Genomic DNA, 9,452 nt, shown 5'->3' on the forward strand with positions numbered 1-9,452 from the left:
CACGGAGACCTGAAGGCATCTGTCCCTTTGGACTGGCATTCCAGACAATGGTTGTGAGCTTCCATGTGGGTTCTGGGAATCAAACCAGGGTCCTCTGCAAGTGCTCTTAACTGATGAGTCATCTCTACAGCCCGTCTTCCCCATTTTTTGGTTATTTATTTTTTATCAGACTTCCTTCTCACACCTGTGTCCAGGCACAAAAGACGGGGGGGGGGGCACCTTCTGTCGCTTGGATGGTATAGCAAAATTGGGAGAAGGTACAGGATACAACAGTACTCACCAAGGAGGGAGAGGAATAGAGTGTGCGCTGATGTGCCTGTGGTGCAGCAGCCAGTTACCAAAGAATGCAGATCAGCAGATCCATCGAAAAGAAAGAAAGGAAAGGAGGGAGGGAGGGAAGGAAGGAAGAAGGGAGGAAGGAAGGGAAGGAAGAAAGGAAGAAAGAAAGAAAGAAGGAAGGAAGGAAGGAAGGAAGGAAGGAAGGAAGGAAGGAAGGAAGGAAGGAAGATCTTTCTAATTAGGAACCTATATACATTAGTCAGTGAAGACAATCCACAGAAAAGTTGAGCCAGGCTGGTAGTTGAAGACCTTCCCCTACTGAAAACAACCGACAAGACTGTCAAAGGAAGCTATTATTTAAATGAACAGATGTCCATAAAAAACACAAAAGCATCACAAACAAAATTCACTTAAGATGAGAAAAAATGTCTAATAACCAATACTAAAATGGAGATCTGTGAAGTGACTCACAAGGATTTGAAAATAACCATCTTTCAAAGAGCTCTGTGAGATGCAAGATAACACAGACATAAATAAAACAAGGAAAAAAAGATGCAAAGATTGACAATATCACAAGTGAAGGACTTATAAAAGAAGAGTGCTGGAATTAAGAAACACGGTGATGGACCTGGAAAAGCTTGCTGGAGCCGTGAAGAGGCGGGCTCAGCAAGGCAGTCTTCTGAGGGCTGGCTTTGTGGGTCTGTTCCATCAAGCCCAGTTCAGATAGATCTACTTTTAAGAACACAATATGCCACATGACAGCTTTGTAATTACTTTTAATATGTTTAGGGGGGGAAACCAAGAAAATAAAGTAAAATATTAATAGCATTTGACCATCCAGTGGGAGAAAGGGTGTGGGTTGCTTTACTATATTTTCCAGAGATTTCCAGAAAGGACAAAAGGAAGGGAAGGATGAAGGCAGGACAGAAGGACCATTCTGTAGTGTTTTGTATTATGCAATAGTTGAAGACTTCTGAGCCTGGAAAGTCAAGGAGACTCTGGAAGATGCATGGCCTGTCGCCGACGTGAACCTCAGCTACCTCCTCTATCACAATGTGTCTAAAGTAAACAGAGCTCACTGGACTTAGTAAAGCAAAGCCAAAGTTTTGGTTTGTTTAATTTTTCTTCCTGTCTTTTTTCCATTCAAAGCCATCTACTCAAAGGAATCTCCAATTTGAGTTGCCAATACGGTACCACTTTTATATTCCAAAGACTCAGGGGAATAATATTTCATATGCCTATTAAACATGTTAAAAGTTCTTTTCCATTGAATTATATTACACAAGGTCATGGCTCCAACTTAACGACTGATACACAAGAATGGGGAGGAAGGGGTGGGAATGGTCCAAAGTGGCCTAGTAAAGTAAGAAGCCCGGCTGCATTTCTATTGCGTAACTTTACTCACAAGAAACATTTGCTATAAACCTTGCGTAGGTTTCCATGACCAAGTAAGCAGGCAGAACCAAGAGGTTGGAGCTGGTCCCAGCTCACCAGCTAAGGCCATCTGCTGCATCTGCCACCATCCCTCAGCTGTCCTGAAGGAAAAGTGTCACCCAGAGTCCCCTGCAGTCTTGAGAAGGCTCCTGTCCCCCAGTGTCACCATCCCCAACACTGCTTGCTCCACTGCGAGGGCTGCCTGGTCCTTATGTAGCGTGCTGCACTAGAGCAACTATGCATTTTTAGAGCATCCACTGTGTGTCCACTAGGAGAGAGAGCCTTGCTTCAGTGGCGAGGGACATGGGACCCTTGGAAGAATGGGGGTGAAGGACTGGAAACTCAATAGAGTGTGCTCACTAAAGAGAGAGAGTGGACAGAATTGCGGACATCCCTTTCCCTGAATATAGCCAGCACAGGCAAAGACAGGTGAGATCAACACAGGTCAGCTATTGCTGTGAGCTCCAGAGGGGAGGATGCTGACTCTGAGTGCCGCCTCCCCCCTGACCAACAAACAATTTGTGTCTGCACGCGATGCAGATAAAGTAATACTATAATACATATACAAACGTAGCTACTGACGTTTGGATTTTATTGGGCTACTGTTCTAAAGCTGGACCAGGTGGATCAACCACCATGGTATCTCCACATACCTATCAGCCTGTGCTCAAACTCATTTGGCAATCCCAGGCTTACTGTTAGGACCACTACAGTGTGTGCACTTCCTTCCTCTAAGCAATGCTGGTCTTAGCTTGTTGTTTTCAAAAGCTGCATTTTGGTGGTCAGTGTTCGCCTTCACCTTGGCAGGATCTGAAATCCCCCCTGGAAACGGGCCTCTGGGCACGTCTGTGAAGCATTATCTTGATTGTATTAACTGGGTTGGTTAAACCTGCCCAGTGCAGGTGGCCTTATTTTCTGGCTGGGATCCTGGACTGGATCTCAGCTGCAGGGAGGGGCAGCTGAGCCAATGCATGTGTTTTTCTACCGTCTCTGCTTCCTGGTGGTGGAGGTGACGTGTGACCAGCTGCTTCAAGGTCCTGTTGTCTCGACTTCCCTGTCGCGGTGCACTGTATCCTGGGAATGGAAGCCAGAATCAACTCTTTCTCCCTCCAGCTGCTTTCGCCTTTCTTTTCTCACAACATCGGTCAACGAACCAGGACCACAGAGACTCAGCGCCAACCAGTGTGAAGCGCATGCTGCCTGCGGCGAAGCTGCACCAAGCAATGGCGTTTCTGACCCACGATTTTCTTCTGCTGCCTTGGCGGCTTGTCAACAGCGTGAAAGTTCAGACTGTTCACTGACCGTGACAAAGTATGTCTCCATCTTCATGGCTGGGATGGCTTCCTGGCGCTGGCGATGGGTTGCGTACATAGCCTTCAGATAGGGCACAACCTCTCTGTGGGTGTTCCCGAATCCTCCCTGCGTCTGCTGAAAGAAAGCTCACTGCGGATGCGACTCAGTGACACAGTTGCCTCACACATTTGAGGTCCCTGGTTCCACCCAAGCACCCCGTCTTCAGGAAGAGGTACGGAGGCGGCTAGTCCCCATCCCCAGCCATGTCTGAACTCCCTGCTCATCCAAGTGCAAAGCCTTTGATCTCCACTCTTGGTTACTCCAGTGTCTTATGGAATCAGCCCGAATAGTCTGATGCGAGTCCCTCACACTCGAGGTCTTGATACTGGAACCAGATACCCTTTGCCAGGGACTGGGGTAGTGGCATCACCAGCCAGGCTGTTTCCTTTCCCCGGGTTTAAGTAGTTGCTGCTGTCATTTGTCTTTTTGTTCACTTTCCGTTCAGCTTCTCTTCCCTCCTCTGATTCCCGAGTGGTATTCCTTTAAAAGTGTTGGTTTGCTGAACTCTATTATGAGCACTTTAGGAAGTAAGCACATTTTTGCTCAAATCTCTTATGAGTTGATTTTTTTGCAGCTTGATACTAAGATAAAAAACATTTTTAATTAAGTAAACTTAAATTATAAAAGGAATACACATTAGAATATATATATATATGGCGCTAAATGGAACATTTTATTTTTTCCTACTCTCCTGCTATCCTTTGTTCCCTCTTTCCAAATACATCCATTGTTTTCTGTGTAGTCTCCAAGATTTTTAAAATTAAATCACAGACAAACAATTATTCTTCTCTTTCTTAAACATTTTGGCCTAAAGAAGAGGAGCCTCTACATACTTTGTTTGCTATAATTGTTTCTGTCCTCTTTGTGGCATTTCTTGGTTGTCTTTCTAAATGAACACATTGGGTTCAATCTGCATGTTGTGTGTGCCTTCTTTTGTCTGGGAACCAGAGCACAGCAAGATAGAAACGTGAGCACCTGTGCATGTTGTGTCTGTGTCTTATCCACCCGCATGAGTCAAACTTCTGGGCCAAAGGATTTTGTTTTTGATTCACCCTTCCCTGGGGTGAGGGACTGGAAGACTCAAGCATGAAAAGGGAAATCATTCCCAAGAGGCCAACACAGAGGGTGGATGGGTGCAGACAAAGGCCGCTAGAAGGGTGCGAATTTTCACCTTAAAACATGAAAGAAATGAGGATTTTCCCGAAGAACAGGGAAAGTTGAAAGAGCCCAGGAGAGAAAAGGGAGGGCAGGGAGATCTGACAATGGACACCCAGGGAGTGGGGTCTGGAACAAAAGCCAAGGGAAAAACAGCGTCTGACTGTCATGCTTGCATTTCCTAAGAAAGGGAATGCATCCCCTGTGAGTCATGCGCATCCAATCAATCACAACAAATACAGGTGAATCTAATTTCTCCCAACGGAGAACAGTGGGCTTCATGTGTGCCAGAGGCAGGGCTCACCTCCTTTGGAAGATCGTGAGGACTGGACAGACCAGGAGGGAGCTCATGGGTGCCAGAGTCTGGGTATTTAACCTCCGCTAAAGCCCTTCCTTCATGGGCAGGATGGGGCTATGTTAAAGGACCCCTACGCCTCCATTATACTATTTTTCCTTAAGCCGATGTGTATTGTTTACTTCCTACTGAGAATTCTATCATAGTGTTTACAGTGGGTTATCTCCTGTACCCTCACTAAGATTCTGTGTGGGCAAGAAATGTTATCACATGAGCGTCCCACTTAACAGACAATGGAACCATAGTTGAGAGTTTGTTTTGTTTTCCTTTTCCTTCAGTGATTAATAGAAGATTTATTTATGCAAGAATAGAATCATTGTTGCCAAAATTAATAGGAGAGGTTAAATGTTCGGTCTGATTTTCCTTCCTGGATAAGTCTTTCCTTTCTGCCCCTGTCTGTTTTGAAAACTTAATGCCAGAAGACAAGGATCCCTAATGCCACCACAGCTCCTAAAAGTGAGTTAGTTCTTGGGAGTGGGTCTGAAATTAGGATAACTTGAAGAATCAAGGCAGAACCTTCAATATGCAGTAAGCATTTGGGGGTCCTCGTTCTGAAGTACATGCTCTGGTTTAAGCCAGGCTCAAGCCCTTGACCTTCACCTTCCGGTTCTCCAGAGACCTGTCAGACTCAGATGGGCCAAGGATTCTGGGAAGAGTAGCCAGGGGTGCAGGGTTTTTCTTGGAGCCTGACATCTTGCCTCTTGTTTTGCTTTTTAATCTGCCCTTTTTCTCACACTTTCCCCTTGAAGTCCTTTGGCCTTAAATATGGTGGGTCCCAGATGCCCCCATTTGCAATGATGTTCATTATAGGAAGATTGTAGCTTGAGTCAGCTCTCTGAGGGGAAGAGGGCAGAATTCTCTTGCAATATACTAATCAATACCTACCCTGGTTGGATACTGTTCAGGGTGCTGGGGACAGCACCATCTACACAACCTAGGCCCAGACTGATGGACAGAATAGATGCATTAACAGCAAGACTAAGTAGCAATTACCTGGTCAGACATTAATCCAAAGGGTCATACTCATGTTTGGGGTCTCTGGGAGAACATTCTGGAATAGGAGGATGGAATAGGAGGACTCCAAAAGTGAAATGGCATGAGCTTTGCTCGCTGAAAGGGGAGGTGTGCCTCAAGAAGGGTATTCAAGGGGAAAGCAAGGGCTGTAGCTACACTGTTGGCCAACAGCCATTGATTTGATTTCTCTGGAGGATAGTATAGGAGTGGCCATAGAAGCCAGGTCCAAGTTGGGAAATCTGCAGGACCTTTCATGGCCTTGCTAATGAGTTTGGATCTTTTCCTGAGAGCAACGCTTGCTCAACATAATAACCGTATTATATGTTTATAACATAAAATCCCAGTTATGCTCTTGATCCCAACAAGAGCCCCCTTCATATGGGAGTTACTTTTGAATATCCTGCATTGACCTAGCAGCTGAGAGCCCAATTCTTTTAACAAATACCTTAGTCAGGTGAAGAGTCACCACTTGTGTGGACATTGATGCTGTAAGAATTCCTCCCACCAGTAGCCTTTAAGGTACCTGCCCACTTGGGCGTGGCCTCTTACACTATATATGCCGATGTAAAGTGTGTCTGACCTCTTTTCTGGCTGCAGGATTTGGTTGCTGTTCCCCGAATCCTGACTCTAATCTGTGAATCTACCACTAAATAAATAACCCTCTATTATCCTCAATTCTGAGCTAGTGTGGGATTTCTTTTAAGCATCCGTCTTCACATTGACTGCACCTTTTGAGACTGTTTTACCAGTCTTTGGTGAGAACATCAAGGAGGTCAGGGCACACAGCAGGAAAGGCCCCTGAGAAGGAACACTCCCTAACCATTCAGCCAGTACCTGGGCTCAGAGTGAGCAGGTCTGTGGAAGGTAAGAAGTAAGCCCAGGAAGCATGAAGGGTCAGCTGTCGCATAGTTATGGGCCCTATAATCCTCATTCCCTGTGGGGACCAAGGCAGGAGAAACAGATCCTGGTTCCTCTGTCATAGGCTGCCCCAAAAGAGAGACCCTACATGCCAAACCTGGGCACCTACTCCTGAGGGATGTTACCCCAGGAAGGACAGGGTTTGCAATGAAGAAAGCTAAAGCTATGTTAATCAGAATTCATGGAGGCAGGAACCGCACGTCTACAGGTCAGTCTCTAAACACTTCCAAAATCTGTGTGTGCTTCTCCCGAAATAAGGCTCTACTGAGTAGAGAGCCGCTTGCTTATTCTAGGTGGCTTCTACGGGAGCATGTCAGGCAATGCAAGCATTTTCCTTGCCTGCTGATTTTATTATTTTTAAAATTACACATTTTACACCAGAAATTTATCCCACACTATCTTAATGCAATGCCTTCAATTGGGAGGCTGATGTGGATTTACCCCAACTTCACAAAAACAGTAGGATTCTCTCTTGGGCTCCATGGTGTTCATAGGATACAAACAGCATAAACAGGCTTGTCATGGAAAACTTTCTTTATAAAAATATTAAATGCTGCAGTGATGATGGCCCTGTCCAGCCTATGTATGAGAAGAGGCATTCTCTTATTATCCACAAATCTAATATGTGTTAAATGAACAGGAATTGCAAGGTATCACACTGTGCCTACACTCTGGAAGTAAGAGAGGCAGGAAGTGGTGTTGTGTTACCAACCCTCGAGGCCCACCCTTACTGACCTACTTCCTCTAGCAAGGCTCTGCCTTCTAGAGACTCAACCACTTTCTCAGTCACAAGCCGGGACCAAGTGCTCAAATATACACACCTATGGGGGAAATTTTGGATTCAGATAACAGTACATGTCCAGGGAAGGGTTGAATTTGACTGAGTCAAAAAGAAAAAAAAATCTATATGCTCTATACAAATCTAAAACATAGTGTACATATGCATATACAAGCATTCTTGATTTAGCATGAGGGAGGGGGTCAAAGAACTAGAGACAGATTGCAGGGATGAAGGGCCAACGTTTTCTACATGTTTATTTTTATTTATGTGTATGTGTTCTGTGTGAGTGTGTATCACCAAATGTGTGCAGTGATTGCAGAAGCCAGAAGAAGGCGTTAGATCCCCCTGGAGTTAGGCTTACAGCAATGATGGTCTGCCTGGCGTGGGATCTGGGAGCACAACCCAGTGGGTCCTCTGGAGAGCAATAGGCTCCTTAACTGCTGAGCCATCTCCCCAACTCCAACAACTTATATTCTTTCCCCCCTTTTACTGAAAATAGCTTCTTCTCACATTGTATTATATCCTGATTACAGTTTCCCCTCCCTCTGCTCCTCCCGGTTCCTCCACACCTTTCCTCCATCTGCATCCACTCCCCTCTGTCTCTCATTAGAAAACAAACAGGCCTTTAAAGAAGAATAATAAAGCAAAAACTCACACAACAAAATTGGACAAGAAAGAGGGGAAGAGCCCATGAGAAGGCACAAAACAGGGTGTATTCGTTTCCCAGAGCTCACATAAACTCTAACACAAAGCATGTGGCTTGAGCAGCAAACATCAGTTCTCTCCCAATGCTGCAGGCCCAAGGCAGAGGAAGATACCTACCGGCCAAGTTACATCCTTCTGGATGTGGAGACTCTGCCCTGTGCTCTCTGAGCTGCTGGTAAGGACCACTACCACATTGGGGTTCCCTAATTTGTAAACCATCGCTCCTACTCACCCCTCCATCTTCACAAGCATTTTTCTGTTCACTTCGGGTACACTGCCACCCCTGTTTCTTCCCCATCTTCACAAAACAGTTTTCTGGTGACTTTGTGTTTCCACCTGGAGGTAGTATTGTTGAGTTCTGGCCAATCCTCCTCCTCTATGGCCTCATCTTAACTTATTCCATCTAAATTAGCTTAGTTCTGAATAAGATCACATTCTAAGGTTCTGGGAACCAGGGCTTAGGTATATCTCTTGGAATACAATGCAACCCATAGCCTGGGTTGGGTGATGATCATAGGACCCAAAGAAAATGTGTGTTACAGATGACAGTTGAGAGAACCCTTGTCTGTCTCAACTAGAATCTGAAGCTCTTGGGGTCCTCAATGATCCACAGAGAGATCAATCTGCCTACCACTGAGAGTATTCTTAGAAAGTCCTTAGCTTGTGATGACTGTGGGCCTGGGTGTTTTCTGTCTGTGGCTGCAGAAACAGGAGAGAATAACAAAAATATATTGAGGAAAAGGGAATGAGCGGAAAGGCCTGTGTTGACACAGCAGATGTGGTACCTCTTCAATCAAAACTTACCATTGCAGTTATATCTGTAAGACTCCACGAATATAGGGCATGATCTATACTTAAAACAACATGGAGGAAGTTCTCAATAAAAATCACTATAAACATTTCAAAAACACTCCATATCGCAGTATAAAACTTCAAGTGAACTTAGAACTTCTTTTCTATGATATCCTAGTAGCTAAACTGCTCAATAATACTGGATAGTTGGCTCCCACCATGGCTGCAGTTCCTAGTAAGCCAGCTGCCACTGCCCCCACTCCTAACAGGAGCCCTGCCTCCTCTTTCCTGTGTAATGTACGTGCTAGGCCTTCAGTTTTTGTCTGCAAGCCCATGTGCACAGTATGAACCATACTGTTGTCTAGTTAATATACATTGTGCTGGGCAAGAAGATTTCATCATGCTTCTCTAATCCATGCTCAGAGGGAGCTTTTATGTAAAGTAGCACACAGTATTAGGAAGTGCTCAGCTGAAAAAGAGCCAATTGGAATCAACTTCATGTCATGATCTGCGCAGCAGAAAATAAACATTAATCAGTCAAGGAGAAGTATGCTCATTATGGCAACTAATTGGTCTACATGGTCATGGCAAGAAGATGGGCACTTAGGTTGAGCAGAGAAGAGAGAAGAGGCATCTGCTAATCCTGCCACATCAGAGCAAAGCCAG

At 45.1% G+C, this 9,452-nt stretch overlaps 1 pseudogene; it reads right to left on the reverse strand.

The window, feature by feature from the left end:
• Positions 1 to 4,698: 4,698 nt before the first annotated feature.
• Positions 4,699 to 5,557, reverse strand: LOC126515195 (NADH dehydrogenase [ubiquinone] 1 beta subcomplex subunit 4-like; annotated as a pseudogene).
• Positions 5,558 to 9,452: the final 3,895 nt, after the last annotated feature.

The sequence above is a fragment of the Alexandromys fortis genome, unplaced genomic scaffold (assembly GCF_014885135.2).
Source record: "Alexandromys fortis isolate MF-2015 unplaced genomic scaffold, M_Fortis_MF-2015_v1.1 scaffold_153, whole genome shotgun sequence".
NCBI classification, from domain to species: domain Eukaryota; kingdom Metazoa; phylum Chordata; class Mammalia; order Rodentia; family Cricetidae; genus Alexandromys; species Alexandromys fortis.